The sequence below is a fragment of the Python bivittatus genome, unplaced genomic scaffold (assembly GCF_059951505.1).
Source record: "Python bivittatus isolate LINGU-HERP-01145 unplaced genomic scaffold, Pbiv_v1 ctg000850_np1212, whole genome shotgun sequence".
Taxonomy (NCBI): domain Eukaryota; kingdom Metazoa; phylum Chordata; class Lepidosauria; order Squamata; family Pythonidae; genus Python; species Python bivittatus.
The window spans coordinates 41,313,554-41,335,514 of record NW_028277112.1 but is presented as its reverse complement, the minus strand read 5'-3'; the positions used below and the strand labels follow the sequence as shown (position 1 = coordinate 41,335,514).

General features: G+C 38.3%; 1 protein-coding gene across 3 annotated transcripts in view; it reads left to right on the top strand.

Annotated features, from left to right (window-relative positions):
- The first annotated feature begins 2,838 nt into the window (after window positions 1-2,838).
- PIP5K1B (phosphatidylinositol-4-phosphate 5-kinase type 1 beta) overlaps window positions 2,839-21,961 on the top strand; it is a 74,194-nt gene continuing 55,071 nt past the window's right edge. Inside the window, exon 1 of one of the 3 annotated variants that reach the window (XM_088130415.1) lies at window positions 2,839-3,002. The gene's annotated coding sequence lies outside the window, so the exon portion shown is untranslated. Of the gene's footprint in view, window positions 3,003-3,137; window positions 3,771-21,961 lie in introns of those variants that run through there. The other 2 variants (XM_088130416.1, XM_088130417.1) reach the window with 2 other exon arrangements.

Below are 21,961 nucleotides of genomic sequence, written 5' to 3'. Positions count from 1 at the left end.
GTCTGCTAATGTATTGACTGCATTTTGTAAAGAAAACCTGCTGCAATTTCTTTTCCTGGCTTACTCAGTTATCCTCATGTGGTTCACCAAGTTAGCAAAACATTTCTAACCAAAAGGAAAGTTTAAAAAGAATATTACCACTACATAAATTTGTTGCACACACCCATTCCATAAATGCCCACTGCTCTCCTATCTACTGTATATCTTGGTGACATAAAAATAAGCTTCCTGGTTGAAAGTCCAATGATGACAGGAATTGCTTTGATAAAATAAGCAAAAATATTGCAAACAGTGTTTTGGCTCCAGTCCACAAACTGTTTTTTTTCCAAAGTTGTCTCATCAAAATAAGTGGTTCTGCTTCAAAGAAGGAATGTTATTGATCAAAGCTCCAGTTTTACAGGCTGCACTTTCAAATGCCCTTCATAATCAACTGAACTAAAAGAAAATGTTGGAAAGATGCAGGGCAATTGTCTCAATCCTTTAAAAAAGGCTGTTGTCTTCCTAACAACTACTGTAACAAATGGCTATCAATGAAAGTGTACAGAACTGTGTCAAAAGGAGGGATTATCTTCTCCAATGATATGTTTTGTCTGCAAAACTGTGCATTTATTTCTAAAAATGCATATACATAAGGGAAGGAACCTCTTGGGGTCAAAGAAATGAAACTAAAAAGAACAATTTCTATTCTATCTAGAACTTCCCCTTGCACTTATCTTTAATTGCTTTGCCTCAGCTCTATGACAGCAAGAACAAAGTCCAGTTATGATAAGAAGCACAAACCTACTGGGTAAAGCTTATTAGAATTACTAGAGTCTGATCACTAGAAATAATTACTAAACAACAAATATCCTTGTGGAAGCAGTTTAATGCAAGCTTCAAGAGGAACCTCAAGGAGCAGACATGACATTTAAATCCAAACATGCATACTTATTTAGTACAAATCCACTACTGTACTTCATAGCTCTCAGGTTCTATTATTCTGGTGCAGTAGAATCTGCAAATGCTGCATAAAATTACTGTAGTTGTATTTTGTGCTAAAACCATGGTTCATAATATTTTACGCTAAAGCAAGATCAGTAGGAGGACTGTCTACATGTTTAGGGAGGTCCCTTTGCCAATATTCCCTAAAAGGCCTCTCTTCTACTTTCTTGGGGCTATCTTATATATATGGGTCTAGTGGGACCAAGAAGAAGGGCCTTCTCTGTGGTGGCTCCCTGCCTGTGGAACATCATCCCCACAGAAATAAGACTGGCCCCCACCTTGATGCTCTTCTGCAAGGCCCTGAAGACACGGTTATGCCAGCAGGTCTGGGGATCCCAGATTGACCCAGAGCCCATCACATGGCTAATGTAAATGTGCTGTTGTTACCAGGGGGTGGGGGGTGGGGGTGGGGGTAGAGTGGGCTTTGTATTGGGAATTTTATTTTTGTAAGCTGCCTGGAGTCACTGTGAGTTGGGCAGCCATGTAAATTGTACGTATGTATGTACGTATGTATGTATGTATAAATAAATATGGTACCGGGATTTCCCACAATGCCTTGGACTTATGCTATACTCCAGTCATTATGGTGAATTTTAAATGGCAATTAATAGCTGGCTAGTAGCCAATGTACAGGATTCATAGTAGGCTCCAGCCCAAACTGCCATATGCAGAAGGGAACTGCACAAAGCCTTACAACAGTTCTTTACAATGCATATATTGCTGCTTGGGATTCAAATTCAGAATAACTATCTGTAAGTAAGGATCTCTCACTTTAATGCAACCTATTCAGAAGGTATCACTTCTGAATATTTATAAAAAATGGTTTTCAAAATGATTAAATACTGGAGATTCACAATCCAAACCATATAGATTATGCAAAAGGAAAAAAGATACAAGTTACAATCTCCTAGTATTTTACATTTTGGAGGGTCTCTTGGGAGGTTTAAGGCACCTATTTTGCATCTTTTGGCTGCAAAATTTAACAGTTTGCTATCACATTTTTGCAGCACAAACCAGGTGCTCTAAAGACCACAAAACAGGTCATGGGCTGTGGTTTACCTGACCAGGTGCAAAGCCAAAAACTAAACAAACCATATGACCAAGTTTGTACATCATATATCCTATATGCTAGATTATAGATGTGTCTTGTTTTTCACTACCATGTTGAAGGTAGTTATGACCTTATCCTTCCATTGCAATAACAAAATTGAAATTGCTCACAAGAAGTTGTGAGCAAGCCATCACTAAAACATTAAAGAAAAAGATGTTGCAGATAGAAATATATTACATAAAAGACCACAAACATTTTTTACCTTTGGGCATGGCTCTTTAATATTTGCTTCATCCCAGATTTTTAAGATTGATGCTGTTTACCTCCCCCAAATCATAGCTGAAGTGTGGGGATGAAGAAAAAAACCATTTTTTCCATGGGCTCATGGTCAAGGTTGCTTACTGCTTTTGAGAATTCATGTGAAGGCCTACAATAACATCCTGCACCCCAATAACCTCCATGCAGAGTACTAAAATGTCAGTCTCCTGGCTCCTGAGTTTAGGAAAAATGGACTTGTGAAGAATAAACCCAAGTTGGCTTGTGAAGAATAAACCCACGTTGGTAAATTAACAACTGTACCATTTAAGCTACTCTGACACTCAAAACGAAAGATTAAGAAAAAGGCTGGGGAAGACCAACCTTGGCTTAGATCAAGCCCTTGGCGGTTAGTACATGATTCTCTTTCTCTTTCTCTCTCTCTCTCACACACACAGAATAGATATCTCGAAAGATACATTGGAGGAAGTGGACTAAAGGTTGTGGCATCATAAATTTTGCTTGCCTTCAAGATACCATTGGACTCCTTTGTGGATTTTACAAGTAAGCAATAATTGGAGAGCGCATAGTCCACCTCCGAGACTGCGCGGCCTGGCCAGAAAGCAGAAATCAAGTTGGACGCAACAATTTCCTTAACCCGAAGCCCAATCAAATTGACAGGCTACTGTTTGAGGACCCCGGTGGGACCTCCCAGGTAAACCCGCTGCGCCGTTCCGAGCGGGGCGCGTGAAAGAGAGGGAGCGACCGCGGGCAAGCCGAGAGAACGAGAACTGAAGGCGGCGTCCAGGCGACGCGAAGGAAGGTGGGGGGGAGGAACGGGGAAGAGCCTCGGTGGTGCTGCCGGGCGACGGGAGGGGCCTAAGCCGACCGCGCAGTTTTGGGTCGCTGGCTTTCTCGCTTTCCCTTTTTTCCTTCCCCCGCCCAGACCTGGAGCTGGAAGGAGGAAGAGAACACGAGGCCCGCAGAGGCTTTTGCGCTGAGCTTCGGGGAGGTTGGCTGGCTGGCAGCTCCAGTTTCTACGAGGAGGAGATCTCTCCCCATAGCAGGGCCGGAGAAAAAAAGGGAAGCCCAGCTTGGGACTTGGCGACGGGAGGAGGAGGAGAGGAGGAGGAGGAAGCGGAGGGTGCTGCAACCTGGCGACCAAACCGGTCGCGTGCCCGTCGGGAGGCGCTGCTGCCCTGCGGCGCAGAGGCGCAACTGGGGCAGGAGCGCGGACGCCCGAGGCTGAGCTGAGCTGAGCTAGAGAGCGCGGAGCAATTGGCCGCCGCCGTTCCCTCCCGCGCCGGCTTGCCTGGACTTCGGTTTGGCTTCTGGAACCGCGTCGCCTGCGGCAAGCTCGGTCTCTCAATTGCTGGAGGTGGGTGTGCGGGAGAATCGGCGCGGCTGGCGCTGCTGCTGCTGGAGGAGGCCTTTTTCTGAGCTGCCCACAGAACCTGAGCCTGGCCTGCTGGGGAGCTGCGTGGTGAGGAGGGGGGACGGGTTGGCGCCAAGGAGAAGCGGGGAGGCTCATTGGTGAAGGTGGAAGCTGCGTGGCGAAAGGGAGACATGGCTTCATTCGCGGCGCTCAGAAGGGCTCTTGTACCCTTCCCCACCTCCACCCCTTGATCTTGCTTGTCAGAAAGGACTGAACAGGTGGAGGGATGTTGTTGTCTTTAACCCACAGCGTCTCAGTCTTTGCCAAATGATACACCCCCCCCTCACGTAACTACCGTCCAATAAGAGGTAAGAAATGGGGGGGGGCGATGATCGAGATTCTTCTCACTCACCATCTCAGGATGTGGGGCTGGTCGTCTATCCATCGCCGCGCTTTTCAAAGTGGGCAGTTTGGGAGGTGCTGTTTCGGCTGCTGTCTGGTGTGGGCGAGGCGTGGATAATTCCACGGGTCGGGGAAGTTGTTGAGATGGGTGATCTTGTATAGGAAAGTAAAAGAAATGTTCTGGAACTGTCATTACTCAGCTTATACACATGCTACGATTTCTATTCCAACACCCCTCCCCCCCAAAAAAAAAGATCGAGAAGAAGTACTTCCTGCAAATTCTGTAGGTGTCCTTAACAGGGGAAGAGCACAAGTCGTCTTGGCTGCCTGAAAGAATCAAAGCATTTAATGTCCTTTCCCACCACCCATCCAGTTTTGCCTTCTGGTAATTAAGCATCCTGTTATGGAGAAGAGCAACAGTTAGACTTCTGTTAAGGCTAGGCCAGTGCCTTCTATTCATGATGTTGGTTCTTTCTGGTTTCTTCAGCTTGTAAGAAGGTCAGGACTCTTTCTAAAACATGTAAAGGGATTAATTGCTCCATGTGTTTGTTCTAAATTCCAGTGGTATAATGTGCTAGCTTGGTAGCAAACCCCACTGAGTTTTAAGGGGGGCCTCAAGATTGTGTATTAGGATTTGGGTGTTAAATTTTATTAAATGCAGGGAGCAACTGCTTTTAATTAAAAGGGCACCTTTATCTAAATGGTTTAAAGTATATAAAAAAATAACCAATAGACCTTTTGCAGGAATTCATAAGACATTGCTTATAAAATATAATTGAATTTGTTATCTTAAATGGATGATTGGGGAGAGAGGTAGAAATTATTCTACTATGCAAAGGAATTTAGGATAAAAGTATTCAGGCATTGTTTTTTTCTGGACTAAAGGTAGGGACATCAATTGCACATAGTTGGGTTTAAATATACAGTGAAATAATGAAGTGATAACATAAAAATACTTTGATATTATGGAAATGTTCTGTTCTTAAAGGAAGCTTTTTGCTCAATATATGAAGATTGTCTTGCATTATCACAAGATTGTTTACCTAAAATAGCATTGCTTCCTGGAACCAATAGCTAGTGCAGAATTCTGTAAGTGAGGGAGAGTTTTTTTGTTTCACTATATGCAAAACACACCTTTGTGTATTTGCTGTGCATATCTTTGTGTAATAACATTTTTCCATTAAGAAGCAGAGTGTGCTAGGTGAAAAAAATGCCAACAAAGATAGATGATTTTCACATTCCCCCCCCCCGCTCCAACTTTTTTAGCTGTTGGATTAGATAACCTGCAGAAAATGTCTGTAGCTATCTCATATTAAAATATGAAAAGTTTAGAGATAAGAGATTTAATGGTTTTATCAAAGGTCCTCTGACTACCAGGAGTGATTCATTAGGCTAGTTCAGGTATGATAGGCGCAGGATAGCATCATAAGAATGCCTTTATCTTCCCAGGACTCCTGCAATCCATAATTGTTAGCAATTCAGAAGTTTTTACTTCTGTCTTAGGTTCACTGTGTTTTGGTCTTGGTACTGTTTCATTCTCAACCTGGCCAAAAACAAACTGATTTTAACAATGTTTAGTGAAATAAACCAGCTTCACATCATAGGAAAAAGACCTTTTAGTGGTAACATCCTATTTGTAAAATATATTACTGAGAGAGGCTTTTTTGGTGTCTATATTGAAATTCTTTTGGCAACAGGTGAAGGACCTTTTGTACATTCAGGCATTTTAAGAACTCTAAAGATTGTGTATTATTTTATTGTTTCTGCTTTTTTTCTTATTTTAAACTGTTATGAGGCTTTCAGTCTATTCTAAGTTGGTTGGCTATTAGTGCTGCGTACAAATAGTAATGGAAACATGTTAACGTATCATTAATCTAGATTTCAAGCAAACCCATGGTTATGCAGAAGCAAGGACGGGAACCTGAGAAGGGGCTAGACTGACTCTCATAATATAAAATCATAGCTTAAAGTTATAACCAATTACTTAAAGTGTATATAATGAAACATGAAGTCTTCTGTAATTTCTATCCAGCTTTTTTTAGATTACGGGAAACAAAAAGCAAACACCAAAACAAAAACAGAAGATTGTTCCCCAGTCCTTACGTTGAAGAACTATGCTAGAGGAGGCATACTCTAGATGTTTAGGACTTGTTCTCAGTGTCCTAATCAGTTGCAACAGATTGTGAGAATCTAGTAGACACTCAATTCCTATATTAATTTGCTAAGGATTTTAGTATTTCCTAATGTTTGCAAGACTTGTTTACCTAAATTGGAATACAAAATTTTCACAATGCATCATATGTCTGTGAATCCTTGCAGTCTGTCTGTTTTTTCTCATTAATATTCAGTACTGAGATTAGTGTAGTAGACTTCCTTCTCCCTTTGCACTGCATAATTGGAAGAAAGAAACATGCCTGATTTTCTCTTGTGTAGTGACTTAATAAAAATATTAAAGGTCAATGCAGCTATCTTTTAATCTTTTCACAAAATCAAAGTGATAAATAGAGAGCTGTAACAAAGTATTTGTACCCTCATTTCTAAGATGTGGACAAAAATGAGCTTTTCCAGTGGATTGCTTTCTTCAGTTTCTTTCACTAATACTTGAGAATGCACTTATTTCTCTACTGTTAGCAGTTGTTCTATAGATTTGGAAATTTCCTTCATGCATTCCAGTATAATCCTTTACATGTTTACCCAGGAACAAGTTCCCTTAAGTATGCATAGGATTAGAGCCTACAATTATTTTCCTACAATCACTGAAGATGTTATGAAAATACAAGCATTGCCAAAAACAATTGGTACATTTTTTCTTTGATACTCATTTAGTATTTGGTAAAGAAATGTTTTGCATTATCTATTGTGTGATGCAAATGTAAGTACAATATAGAAAATGCTCATTTCAGTCAATAGCTGTGTAAAACCATTTACATCTTATAAAAGTACGTAGAGCATGAATTCTGGAATTCTTTCCAAACTCTTTTCTAGTGGCCATAGGAGGCACTGTATTTTATTCTGCATAATAATGTATTGCATTTCTGTGTGTGTTTTTGTTTTTCCCTTGCATCTATGTGTTACATCTATGTGCGTACAGGGAAGCACAGAGCAGACTACTGTACTGTATGTATGCTCCACTCTGGGTCACATGACCAGGAGGAAGGAGTGCTTAGAATGAAGGCGTCATCAACATTCTGAGAAACTACCCACTGCCTCTCCCATTGGGATGTGCTGCAGGGATTTTTCAGGATGTTTTCTCTGCGGCTTCCACCAGGATCTCGTCCATTTTGAAACCTACCTTTTCTTTTGGCAGCTTCTCCCCCTACTCCAGATTTAGTCCTGCTCTATTCAGTTATAACACAGTTAGACAGACAAATGGATAGGCAGAGTCTCAACCTCCTTTGCATAACTTCTTTTCTATTTTGTTAGTTTGAAAGAATAATGAAGAGTTACTATATCTCCCGCAAAGTTTTAATTGGTGCAGTGTGTCAATTAAGCTTTAATGGTAGGGAATGTCAATATAAAACAAATATTCTGAGACTAAGGACTTTTGAAGGGCAATGTACCACTGCATAAGTTGTGTTCCTGTAGTCCTATTTGTCATAAAATGAATCAGAATATTAAAATATTTCTTTTTCTTTTCTTCTGTATTTTAAAACTTTGGAAAGTGTTCAGAATTTATAAGCCAGAAATGGTCTTATCCAGAAACCTCAAAATGTCATATTTTAGTAACCTGAATTGTATAAACGTAAACATGCTGAATAAGGAAATGTAGCAAATATGATGGGGTAGACTGGGACAGAACCCTAGTTGTCCAATTATGGATAGCCCTTAATATGGAGCAGAATAACCAGTTCGCTTGAATAGAGCTACTGAACTGCATCCTGTACCTGTTTTGAATCCTACTGCATCACATTGAATTAATTTCCACAGCAATAATGCTGTGAATGTATTGGAGCCAAATCAGTAATACATCTTTTGGTACCCTAAAGACTAACATGTTCAACTAGTTGAATTACATCAACTATTTTGGGCTAAGCGAAGCCTCAAGACATTTAGCCAGAGTACACTGTGGTAGCAATTGTGAGTTAGGGATCCTTGCCCAGAATCTGAGTGTGCTACTGTGGTAACCTGATTAAAAAAAACCAGCCTTGAAGTTACTTTGTGTGAAGTAATTATTTTTCCCATGTTATGTGTCTTTTCTCTTTTTATTCTGTGTTTCGTTTGAATCTATTTTCATCTGGCTATCAAATGTGTCACTGTATATGCAGCATAGCACACAAGCATCATCTCAATGATTAACTTCTGCTTGGCTAGCTTTGAAGATAGACACAAAGTCTGTTTTTGCTTTAGTCTGTTAAATTGCATAAGTTGTAGGAAAAAATTATACAGTTTTTATAGATATGTTGAATTTTGGTATATATAAGCCTTTAAATTTTGTATATTTCCTTCAATTTATGGTTTTATATTGCTCTGGCCACTAGTCAGAATAATGAAATAAAGCTATTGACATTTTATCATTACAAATCCAAAGGGGTATTTCTAGAAATTTTAAAGAAATACATACAGTTTAGCTATTTTATTTTATTTGTAAGCCCATTTTCCAATGATGTTCTTAATAAAACAACAGCAGTTACTAAGTCTAATTAACTGATGTCTTCAATAGGGCCAAAACTGAACAATTGATTATGTGCCATCAAGTTGGTGTTGACTCTTAGCGACCACATAGATACATTTTCTCCATGACAATCTGTACCTAACCTGGGCTTTCAGGTTTCCAACAGTGCACCCATTGCCACTGTAACAGAGTCTATCCACCTTGCTGCTGATCATCCTCTTCTTTTTCTGCGATTCCCAGCATTGGAGTCTTCTCTAGAGAGCTAGGCCTTCCCATAATTAGTATAATTTGAGCCTGTGGATCAAAATTAGAAGAGCTAAAACCCAAACTCTAGACAGTTATAATGCCAAGTATGTTTATTCAGAAATAAGCCTAACTGGCTTTATTGGGACTTTTCAGAGTCAAAATGCCTGTGGCTGCAGATTGATTATTTATATGCTGTATGCTTAAATGAATCTTTGCCCATGGCTTGAGACGTAATTTTGAGCGAACGCATGTCGTTCCAATTGCAGTTGTATGTGTGCTTATTTGAGGATCAATCATATTAAACTCAGTTGCATTTATTTACATATAAATAAGCGTAAGATTAGAAGGTTTATATTGTTGTATGTTGCTGTTGTGGTACATTTATTACTGAAGCCATTTTTTTGTCTGCCAAGTTGTGATGGAAACTGATTCAGTGTGCACCATAGCTAGATGAAGAGTTTGGCTTTTGTTGTATTGGGGGTCATTTCTTTTTAATCAGTGTTTGAATGCACCTGTATTTTCTGAAGTAATGAAGGAAAAGCAGAGGATACAGATCCTTGCAAAATCCAAGTTTTTGGTAGTTTGGAATGGCCATGAAGAATTTGTTCCGGCCTAATTTTGTGCAGTTTCAAGCATTGTTGCATCTTTTTAAGTCACGCATCCAGCCTTACTTTCTGGACAATAATTCTGGGAATCACATATTTTATCAGTTGTGTGTGACAGAGGTAGAAAAGGGATGGGATGCCAGAGAGAGTTTGCAATCCTGTATGGCCATCAGCTCTGACTCCACCAACAAGTAGTCCTTGAGCTACAACCATTTGTTCAGTGACCGTTCAAAGTTACAGTGGTGCTGAATGAATGGTAATTATGGTTAGTCCCTGAAGTTATGGCCGTTGCAATGCCTTTGCAGTCATGTGATCAAAATTTGGGTGCTTGGCAGCCCGCCTACACTTGGGGAGCTTCAACTTCACCCACCCCCATCTCCCCCCATCTCCGCCCTTTGGCTGTCTTGTGCTTCCTGGCCCTGCTGGCCCTGCCTTGCCACCCTGCATTCGCTGGTCCTGATGGAATTGCCACCCCCAGCTGACCTTTGGAAGGCTTCTGAGGCTTCCAAAATCTGGTAAGGCCACATTTGATTTGGACAAAGCTGTGTGCAATTTGGACAAGGGGTGGACGCGGCCTTGGAGAGAAGGCCTGGTGCAGCTAGCAGCTGCCTTGGGAATGGCAAGGCAGGGCACCCTTGTCAGTAGTGCCAGCTGGGGGCAGCAGGGCCAGTGAGCACAGGACAGCAAGGCCAACAAGGCAGGCAGGGATGGTAGGGCCAGTGAGCACAGGGTGGCAAGGCCGGCAGAGGCACTGGAGTGCAAGGCCAAGGTGTGGAACCACCATCTCAGCATTAGATTTTTGGCCCTAAGGTCTCCATTGTTAGCATTGGCTCTATATACACTTGATCAGCTTGAGTTATTGTGTGAACCTCCCAAGACTTATAGTTCATTTATTCAAGAGTAGGATAAATTCAAGTAGAATGGAGGGAATGTTGTCTCCTTAAATAATGTAGAAGTCTAATCAAACTTAGGATTCTAAGTTAAACATAATTATGGAAGAAAAATTTAAAAGGAAATGGAAATAGGTAGCATAGCTTGCTGGTTGAACCTAACACAGCTATCATGTGACTTTTTCTTCTTTAATAAATAAAGGAAGTGTTGCCTGTCCAGCCTCCAGAAAATAGAAATGGTATTATTCAAAGAAGAGAGCCAGTAGTAAGAGTGTCAGTGAGAAAGATGTCAAGGATGTAAAAGTATACAGTGGGGCAAAAAAGTATTTAGTCAGCCACCAATTGTGCAAGTTCTCCCACTTAAAAAGATGAGAGAGGCCTGTAATTTTCATCATAGGTATACCTCAACTATGAGACAAAATGGGGGAAAAAATCCAGAAAATCACATTGTCTGATTTTTAAAGAATTTATTTGCAAATCATGGTGGAAAATAAGTATTTGGTCAATATCAAAAGTTCATCTCAATACTTTGTTATATATCCTTTGTTGGCAATGACAGAGGTCAAACGTTTTCTGTAAGTCTTCACAAGGTTTTCACACACTGTTGCTGGTATTTTGCCCCATTCCTCCATGCAGATCTCCTCTAGAGCAGTGATGTTTTGGGGCTGTCGCTGGGCAACACGGACTTTCAACTCCCTCCAAAGGTTTTCCATGGGGTTGAGATCTGGAGACTGGCTAGGCCACTCCAGGACCTTGAACTGCTTCTTACGAAGCCACTCCTTTGTTGCCCGGGCGGTGTGTTTGGGATCATTGTCATGCTGAAAGACCCAGCCACGTTTCATCTTCAGTGCCCTTGCTGATGGAAGGAGGTGTTCACTCAAAATCTCACGATACATGGCCCCATTCATTCTTTCCTTTACACGATCAGTCATCCTGGTCCCTTTGCAGAAAAACAGCCCCAGAGCATGATGTTTCCACCCCCATGCTTCACAGTAGGTATGGTGTTCTTTGGATGCAACTCAGCATTCTCTCTCCTCCAAACACGATGAGTTGAGTTTAGACCAAAACATTCTACTTTGGTTTCATCTGACCATATGACATTCTCCCAATCCTCTTCTGGATCATCCAAATGCTCTCTAGCAAACTTCAGACAGGCCCAGACATGTACTGGCTTAAGCAGGGGGACACATCTGGCACTGCAGGATTTGAGTCCCTGGCAGCATAGTGTGTTACTGATGGTAGCCTTTGTTACTTTGGTCCCAGCTCTCTGCAGGTCATTCACTAGGTCCCCCCATGTGGTTCTGGGATTTTTGCTCACCATTCTTGTGATCATTTTGACCCCACGGGGTGAGATCTTGCATGGAGCCCCAGATCGAGGGAGATTATCAGTGGTCTTGTATGTCTTCCATTTTCTAATTATTGCTCCCACAGTTGATTTCTTCACACCAAGCTGCTTGCCTATTGCAGATTCAGTCTTCCCAGCCTGCTGCAGCTCTACAATTTTGTTTCTGGTGTCCTTTGACAGCTCTTTGGTCTTGGCCATAGTGGAGTTTGGAGTGTGACTGTTTGAGGTTGTGGACAGGTGTCTTTTATACTGATAACAAAGTCAAACAGGTGCCATTACTACAGGTAACAAGTGGAGGATAGAGGAGCCTCTTAAAGAAGTAGTTACAGGTCTGTGAGAGCCAGACATCTTGCTTGTTTGTAGGTGACCAAATACTTATTTTCCACCATGATTTGCAAATAAATTCTTTAAAAATCAGACAATGTGATTTTCTGGATTTTTTCCCCCATTTTGTCTCTCATAGTTGAGGTATATCTATGATGAAAATTACAGGCCTCTCTCATCTTTTTAAGTGGGAGAACTTGCACAATTGGTGGCTGACTAAATACTTTTTTGCCCCACTGTACATGATCTGATGAGTTTAATGAAATGATGTCTAATTTTGGCTTTAAAACCAGGATGAGCAACGCATAGTCATGGGCCCTGAGTATTTCTAGTATGTACCAGCAACATTTAGCAGCAAAAAATGATACAGCATGATTTTTCTCAGTGCTTTGCCTAAAATAAGGGACAAATGGGTGCATTAAGGTTTAATGCATCTGTTTTTCTTATGACCCTCCATATTCACCACCACCACCCCGCAAAATTCAAGTTTGTCCATACTGTGACCTCATTTTTTCACTAGCCATGAGCCCTGCTGCCCTTGGAGACAGAAATATTTAAAAATGAAAGTGAAAAAAATGGAAGCTTTAAAGATTGCCTGTCTCTTTCATAAAGCAAAAGGCCTTTTAGCTTCAAGTGTGTGTTAAATCATTGTTGTCAAATATCTGTATATAATTAGCAAAAGTGGAAGGATTATTGAAAGGGAAACAACAGCTTTGAAAAAATGATAGGTTTTGTTAGCCATATAATTGTAACCAAGATACTGTAATGGATAAAACAATCAGCAGTATTTGCATAACCCTGATCCAGAAGTGGTAATTTGCCTGTAGGTAATGGTTTATTATTGCTGTTTATTATTCACACTTTATTAAAAAAGGTCATGACATATAATGGTAATATTTTAAAAATCATGAGAAAAATCAGTAAACACACATACAGAAAATTGTAGTTAGATAATAAATATATCAGCTAAACCTAACCACTGGATGTGGCTCACTTCCCACATTGCATTAAAACATGCTCCCACATTGTGGTTTGTTTGACTTTGGCACTTGTAGTCCAGGCTAGTTACCAAGTTATGAACCTTGTTAATAAATTCTGCTTTGAGCAGCGTCAGCCAGCTATAGAACAAGTGTAAATATTCACACCATGTTTCTATTGACTAGATGAGCCAGGAGTCCGATCCAGCAGGGTACTGCTTATGTTCTTATTTATTGTTTTCACACAATGAGTTCTACATGGCAATTATATTATGTAGGAAAATCATCATGTGTGAAATAGCCTTGGGGCAGGCTTAGACTTTTTTCCTTGTGTTAAACCTACTTTTTAAAAACAAGCATACTTTGAATGATTGCTGTTCCTACAAAACAGTCCTGGGAGAAGGAAATAGGGAAAATAATTCCATTTCTGTTTAACTATTTTATTAAAAAAACAAAAAAAATTATTATAACTAGAAAATAACTCATTATGATACAGCAACTGCTACAGTACTCTTCCTATGAAAAGAAGAACATGCAACATGTAATATATTTTTAATAAGTGCAATTCTGAATTAAACCTGAGTCATTGACTGTTGTGTGAACCTGCTTGCTGCTAACCGCATCTCATTAGCTGCCACCTGTAGGCTAATATTTGATATAACTGGATTTGCTATCTAAGATAAAAGGCAGTACTCAGCAATGTTTGGGAAATCTCAGACATACTTGAAAGAATCTGTTTAATTTTTCTTAAGTAGTTTTCCTGAATAGGAGCTCCTATGTTTTGGAGGTTGATCCTGGAAGGTTAATATCTCGTTAATGTCATATTTCCCTCAAGATTATAAGGATCATTGTTTCCTTGAAGCTTCCACTTGAAATGGGTGCAATTTTTCATTGCAAATTACAAATTCACATTAATATCAGCTTCAGGTAAGTCTGTATTGCTGGATTTTTTTTTAAGGTTTTGAACTGAACTTAATGGAAAATTGTATTTGTTCTGATAGCCTGTTGGGATTTTTGTTAATGTTTTCCTTAATGGTACAGCTTTACTATTGTTATGGATACTTAAACCTCTGAATAGTTTAATATGCGTCATTTGACCCCTAATTTCCTGGTTATTACTCTATTTTCATTTAGGTTCTGCCTGTGAAACAGACCGTAAAGGGAAATTTAAAGAAAACCTTATATAAAAATGGATTTATTTCATAATTTCACAAGATGATTTCCAGTGCTGTGATTCCATATTTATGAGACTGACAGCATATAAGCACATATAAAACTCATTTCAGAATAAAATTTCAGATTTTCATATTATGACTTTTTAAAATTGTGTGTAAGATTAGTGCATGGGGGGTGTCTCTAAGAACAGTACTTAGCGTTCATGGTATCAACTGTATGGAATTATCTACATTTTTAAACAAGTCATACTACAGTCAGTATCAAATTGTATTTGAAATATTCATCCACCTTTACAGTAGTTTGATTTCCTTAGTTTTCTGTTAGTGTGTATTGTAGGTGTTCAGTGTGTTTTAGGTCTAGGAGGAAACAGCTCTCACAGAGTGCTAGAGAAGTAGAAATCTTTTACTGCCATTTTTAACTAGCTTAAACTGAGACCTTTTCAAATTACAATTTCCTCAAACATTGAATATATGTGGGAATAGAACAGTGTGTGCTCTCTGTTACTATTTTCTGGCAAAGCTGTAACTAGCATTTCTAGATCCTGTTGTAGATACCAGCGCAGTGAAAGATGTAAATTTATTTGCTCTGTGGTTTTATGCAAATGCAGCCCATAAATATGTACTGATTGCTTTGATTTTCTTTAATATATTGCTCTAATCAAAAATAGTCCTTTATTTGTACTAACAGTTGAATAGTAACAACATGGATTAAATATGGCTTTCTGGTCTCTGAAATTCTTTTTTCTTTTCCTCCCCAACATTTGAATGAGTACAGTTTTCAAATACTCAGTAAAGGAGCAGCTCTGGTTTCAGAGTAAAAAGAAATAGGCAATGGATTTGGTTCATTGTTTAAACTGATTATTGTTGAAGTTAGTGCAAAACAAATAGCTGTCCATAATTATTCCAAAGATGGTAAACAAAAAATATATCAGTAAAATGTTAAATTTGGGTATCCAAGGCAAAATTTTAATATCCCTACCTTTCCCTTTTGGCTTGCTCTTGAATGACCAGAGTCTGGTATAGTCATTTAGCCTTTTCAAAGGTTTGTTATTAAATTTTAACAATAGATGCACCAATTATCTGCACCACATATTTCACCAAGCCAATTGTAATTTGTTTGCTTATGATTTAGCATCTTACATTATCATAACCAATGTTTAATGTGGAGTGCACAAAATGTTGTATAGCAGTAGGGTTGAGCTTCCAGGGTGAACGTTTAAAGGTTTCAACCCCCCTGTCTCAGAAGTCCTCTGGGTCTACACACCCTAGCTCCATCTCCTGCTTTAGTAGTTCTTGGTACCACTATCTGTCTTCTAGAAAGCTCCTCACCACAACCCTGGCATGTGAGAGAGATAGGGCTCTTTCAACTGTGTTGCTTTTGCAAATTAAAAGGAAAAAAAATGAACTAAATTCTATAGTATCGCCTTCTGGCTTTGTAGCATTGAGATGTGCGGCTAGGAGAATCAGCTCTTTTTTTCTCCTCCTTTTGGGAGGCCAAATTGATGAGAGATATAAAATAAAACCTTTTTTGTAAAAAAAAAAAAAGGGGGGGGGAGAATGTAAAAATCCAATTTCAGCTTCAGTCACATATAAAACATTCACTAGCAAATGATATAAAAATACAGAGATTGCAACTTTAAAAAAATCCTAGGTTTTTAAAAAAAATCCTAGAAACAAAATTATACTGTAAAGGAAAGGAAAATGTACCGATGTAGGAGACTGCTGTAAAAAGATTGTCAGTTATATAAAACATACAGTTGTAGAGTTTATACAGAGAACATAAATACCAGAGACAATAAAGCTTAAGTAGCAATTCAAATAGAAAATTAAAAATTAATATTGGCCAATGTTGTTTACCTATTGCTTTAGAGCGAGTGAATTCCTGAAGCAAGTCTTTGGTTTCCCTGGATTTTTCCAGCATCTTCTGAATAGTAGCCTTCTACCTGGAGCTCAAATATTACTTTTGTCCTTTACCTAGTTCCAGTAAAGTACTAGGTACTTTGCCTACTATTCAGCGTCTTCATTTGATTCCAAAAAGACAACATTTTTAGGATGGGGGCCTTAGGGGATTTACCATTTATACATGACATAAGTAGCATTTTTATTTGGGAATGCTGTGGATTTAAACCCAGATGCTGGTTGGCTATCTGTGAATGTGGCGTGAGGGCTTTGCTGCCGATTCAACACAGTTGACAAATAGTAAATTAAAACAAAACTAATCTCCTGGTACCCACCCAAAGACCAGTAGTGCCCCTTGGCCTGAAAATGGTTGTGCTCCGCCGACAACACAATGTGTGATGTAAGTCAAAATGTTAGGTTCAACACTGCATTACTTAGTTCACTTGTTTTTATTGCTCAACCTGTTGGTGAACACTGATATTTGAAATTACAGCAAAAGGGTTAATTTTAGGCAAAATGTTATTTCCAGGAGCGTTTCAAATATGTTATGGAAAAGATTGTGTCAGAGTAAATATTTTATAGGCTCTATGTTTGTTTGTATATTTCTATCCTTATTGAAAAATTGAATAATACGCTGAATGGTTTGCATTTACAATGGCTTTATTTGTTATCTGTATTTAATTCATTATATAACCCGGCTGTAAAGCAGTATATCTTTCATAAAAGAAGCTTGCATTTTCTCATATATGATTGCTCTTGCATGTGAAGAGATTATAATTGGAACACCTACTTCCTCTTTTGTCTAATTGAGTCTGTTTTCAGTGATGAGGGCAGGTCCAGGGTAAAAGCTTCTTAGTCTCACCTTTTGTAAAAGAGAAGCTGGATGGTCCCTCAGTGCATTGCCAGTCTATTATAATTAGCACAACTAGTCTTTAACACAAAGAAGTTAATCTTTTTTAAAAGGGTTATTCTTTCTTTACGTGGCTGTGTGTCTTGTTTTCAGTATAGCTCAGATGTTTAACTACTTGATACCATTCTTTAAAATTATGTTATTTGAAATTTGTTCCCAAGGAAGTGCATGTAAATAGTACCATAAACATAGATAACATAGTAAAATAATACAATGCTGAAAAATTTGGAAAAGATGAATGATTGTTAAGTCCTTTGCATGACAGCTACTTGCATTTTATATCATAGAGAAAAAAATGCTATTCTAATGTAATTATTTCAAGCAATAAAATAGAAGATAATCAACATAGTCAAAATAGGTACTGTATGTAGTGAAATGTATATGTTGGATATTTTCTAAGTACTTACATGCTTTAATTATTGTTGGGAATTCACAGTGGTAATGTGGTACAAATTGCCCATAAAAATATCCATTTAACAATTCTTGTAAAAAAGTAAGAGAGTGCTAATTATTAAGGTATATTAACACCTGCTTTTTAAAGAATATTTTCAGAGATCAAATATTTGAGAATGCTTGCCCAGTCCAGAGAAAACTCTTCATTGATTCTTACCTATATTTATTATAATTGTGAAAACTTTGCATAGAGTTGTCAAACATTTTTGTACCTGTCACAATGTTTTTTAAAATACAATTTTTAAAAAATCTTGCCAGATAATTGACTCTTGAAAGAAACTATATTTATTACTTGATAAAAGTCTCTTAAAGGAGTTTCCAGATGCTTACAGGTTATTTATTACATTTGTATATGCTGACTGAGACCTTTTTTATTTGTTACAAAATCCATTTTAGTGTTTAACATGCACTCTTAATTATAAATACTAAAAATTAGAAAAATGTTCCTCGATACTGTCATACTGATCTGTATCTGATAAAATAGGGAGAATTTTTCCATCATCAGACTTTCTATCTATCATGATTCTACTTATCTCAGAAAAATTACTTGTTGAGATAGTTTAATTCTACTTTTCCAGGAGTAGAAAACTATATATTTACAGTGAAAAGTAAATATATAGAAAACTATATACAGTAAATATATAGAAAACTATATATTTACAGTGTATTCCCTGTGCTTTATTCAAGGAGCTCCTTCTGCAAGAAGCATATGCACGATCTCCTATCTAGTCTATAACATTCATTTTTTAAAAGATGCTATAATGCTCTCACATTTATAGAAGGAGAGGAAAAATGTGGCTATTTTCATTATATTTTAAAGATTCACAGAGGTAAGTTTAGCTGTACTGTAGAGGATCCCATTTGCTTCTTGGTTCTCATAGTTGTGTGCATCCGTCTCTGTCTTTTAATGTAATTTATAAAAAAGGGTATTTATTCATCTGTAGTGAAGATACGGCCAAATGATTCTGTTTTAACTGTTGCTGTGAGTATGATCTTCCATCATTTGGGGTACTATTTTTGTAACCTAGTCCTAAACATTTGAAATAAGCAGTGTATTCAGTGGTAGTTAAATTCTAGTAAGTTTCTTTGAGTGCAGCTCTGCTGTAGTACGGTATACTACAGGTAGTCCTCATTTAACAATGGTAATTGGGACTGGAAACTCCGTAGCTAAGCAATATGGCCGTAAAGTGTGACGTCCCAGCAGTCCTGGTTGCTGTCATTAAGCAAATCACCACAGATTGTTAAGTGAGCACCTCATGTGATCGCCATTTGCAACCTGCTGGCTTCCCCATTGACTTGGCAATCATGTGACTGCGGGACATGATGTTGTAACTGCACACTGGTTGCCAACTGCCTGAATTGCGATCACATGACCGTGGGGATGCTGTGATGACTGCAACTACGAGGACCAGTCATAAGTACTCCTCATTCAGCGCTGGTTGTAACTTTGAACAATCGCTGAATGAGTAGACATTAAACAAGGGCTATCAGTATAAGAGATATGTGTTAACTAATATTAAAAAGGTTCCAGAGAGCATCTGATGGAGAAACCCTTGCAATGTTTATATTGGACATACATAGCTGCATTTTTCGCTCTCCCAAGGAATCTAAATAACATTTTAAAATAATGTTAGTATGTGCCCACAACAGAATGAATTTCTTATTCCCTGAGTTTAATTGTTCAGATGTTTAAATTGCATGATGCCTGTTAGTTAGTTACTACCTAGTTAGAAATCCTGTTTTAAATTGAGGACAAAACTAAGGCATTTAATGTACAGTAATAGTGATGAAGTTGCAATCTGTTGTTTGAAAGACAGGCTCATCTTAAAAGGATACATGCTAGATGAATCTAAATGTTGCTGTTTTGAGAATGCCAATTGCCTTTTGAGTTTCAGTGTCTATACCACAAAATAAATCTAAACATAATGCAAACCAAATAATGGCCAATCTTTTGCATCATGTCACATGGTCATGTTTTATCAATTTCAATTATGTGTGTCCTGCCCTGATTGTAGTGCACACAAACCTTATTAACATAGGCTAACCCTTTGCTCCTGAACCTTAGATTTATATTAGATTACTTCTGAGCACAGGATACTGCAGAGATTGGAAAGCAGTCTGAGCACTTTTGATGTCCATGGATTCTCTTGTGTCTGTCAGTTCTCATGACAGTTCCTCTAACTTGATTAAAAAGTACTATCTATATGCCCTGGTCAAAAGTGTTGAAAGTTGTTTGAAGTATTTGAGAAATCTGTGAAACCTCTTTGATCAAAGCAATAACATTACTAAAGATGGACACCACAGGAATTCATAACTAAATTAAATCACTTTAAACTTTGGGGGAGAAAAAAATGAATTGGGTCTCAAAAACTTTCTCTTCCTACTTCAGCTGGGTGTCTCTGTTTTCCACAAAGTTAATTTTGAAAAATGGGGCGTGGGGGGGGAAGGAAGAGAACATGTGGAATGTGGTGCAGGCACATATAACTGGAAGCAAGTTTAGATCCAACCCATTGTCTGATGTCATTAGGAGTGCTTCCAAATAACATAATTACTGACATAACTTTATGGATACCATAACTCATTGGTAATCAGCCTATATTTTTCCATTTAATCTTTTTTTCTAAATTCAAAATCATCCTCAAGTAGGAAGAAAAGGGGTGGAATAACCATGCAATTTTTCATCTGGTATAGACAGAAAAATCGGATTTCTGGCAGAGTAGGAAACATTGTTCTAAGAGATATATGCTACTTAATGTGCTGCGAAGTCAGTTCCTTTCCATATCCTGAATTTATAAAGAGGAAGAAATGTTGTAGAACCCAGCAATATTGCCTTCTGAATCAAAATACAAAAGATCTGGTTGCAATCCTGTAATTGCCCTGTAATTCTAAGGGGAAAAAATAATGAATTGTGCCCTTTTCTAGACTGATTGTGAAATTGATAAGAAAAATAAAAGGGCAGGTTATGAAATTTATTAGAAAAAAAAGCAGAAGGTTTCTGATCACATTTGTGAAACTATCCTAAAAAAGTTGGTAATTATATATTCTCAGAAGTAAGGATGCAAGCTTTACAAACACACGTACACAAAAGTCGATTTCCCAAGTGCTGGAGGAGAATGTCAGGAGTAGGGCTATACAATGATCTGGGGAAAATTCCATTGTCTGATGGATCATATATCTAAAAGCTCAGGCTTTCTCAGTGCAAGACAGTCAATGGAAATTCCATTTGCAATAGAAGAGTAATGCTTGGAAATGCTTACTAGCCCTCCATCTGGAAGAACCAGCTCTTAAAAGATGTACATAATCTATTCTACCTATTTGAGGCTGGTAAATTTTGCCCTAAAGGCCTAAAAGAGCGACCTGTTCTTAGCAAAAGAGCAGTTTTCATTCATTCTGTGTTTTCTTGTTTATTTAGATTTATGGAAAGCATATGAGTCATTTCTTAGCTCATGACTGTACCATTGTATATTTTGCTTGTTTAATTTAATTGGTGTACAAAATGCATACAATGGGGAAAGGATACTATCTGTATTCAGTGTTTATATGTCTCACGGTCTTACACAGCTTTATTCATAAAAACAGATTCAGCTTATAATATCCTTCCCTTCCACAAACACCATTTTGTAAATATATTGGAAGAGCTAGTGTTTTTCTCAAAAGCTTCTGCATGTCATATATATATATATATAACACATATTTTACTCAGACATAAGGGCCTTTCATTTAACCAATAGAAATTAAGCACAGTCTCTGTGGAAATTAATTCCTTATGAATGTTTTGTGAGAATTGCCAGGCCTCTGTTCAATAAGGCGCATAAGTTTTGCTTTTCTGAATTAAAGCTGCAAGATTGAAATGGCTTTAATTGGGCTTGCTTTGAATTAAAACTGCAAGGCTGAGAAGGTTTTAATTGGTTTAAATGAAAACAGCATGCATATTTATAGAGCTGTGTGGATTTTCATAAACAAATATTTTCATTACAAGAAGGATTGGGAGTATGAGAGTCTACTCCAGTTTCTGTGTGAGCACAGATATTTCTCTATGTTCTGTTAAGGAGAATAACTGTTGTCTATTATGTATTACTGTTATTAAGCCATCTTGATATTGTGGGATAATTTGGTAGGCACAATAACCCTGAGAGATGCTGGAAGGAGCAGAAGCTGCTGGTAGTGTCTAGTTCACTGTTCTTCAACCTCAGCCATTTGAAGATGTGTGGACTTCAACTCCCAGAATTCCCTAGCCAGCCATGCTGGCTGGGGAATTCTGGGAGTTGAAGTCCACTCATCTTCAAGTGGCTGAGGTTGAGAAACACTGGTCTAGTTAAACTGAGAATAATGCATGATGGAACTGAGGGCAGAAGAGGCTCTGCAGTTTGTGGGAAGAAATCTTCCTAGAAACTCAAAAGTAGAAAAAAGCAATGGCAAACCACTTCTGTATTGTTGCCAAGCGAATTGTATGGAAATGGC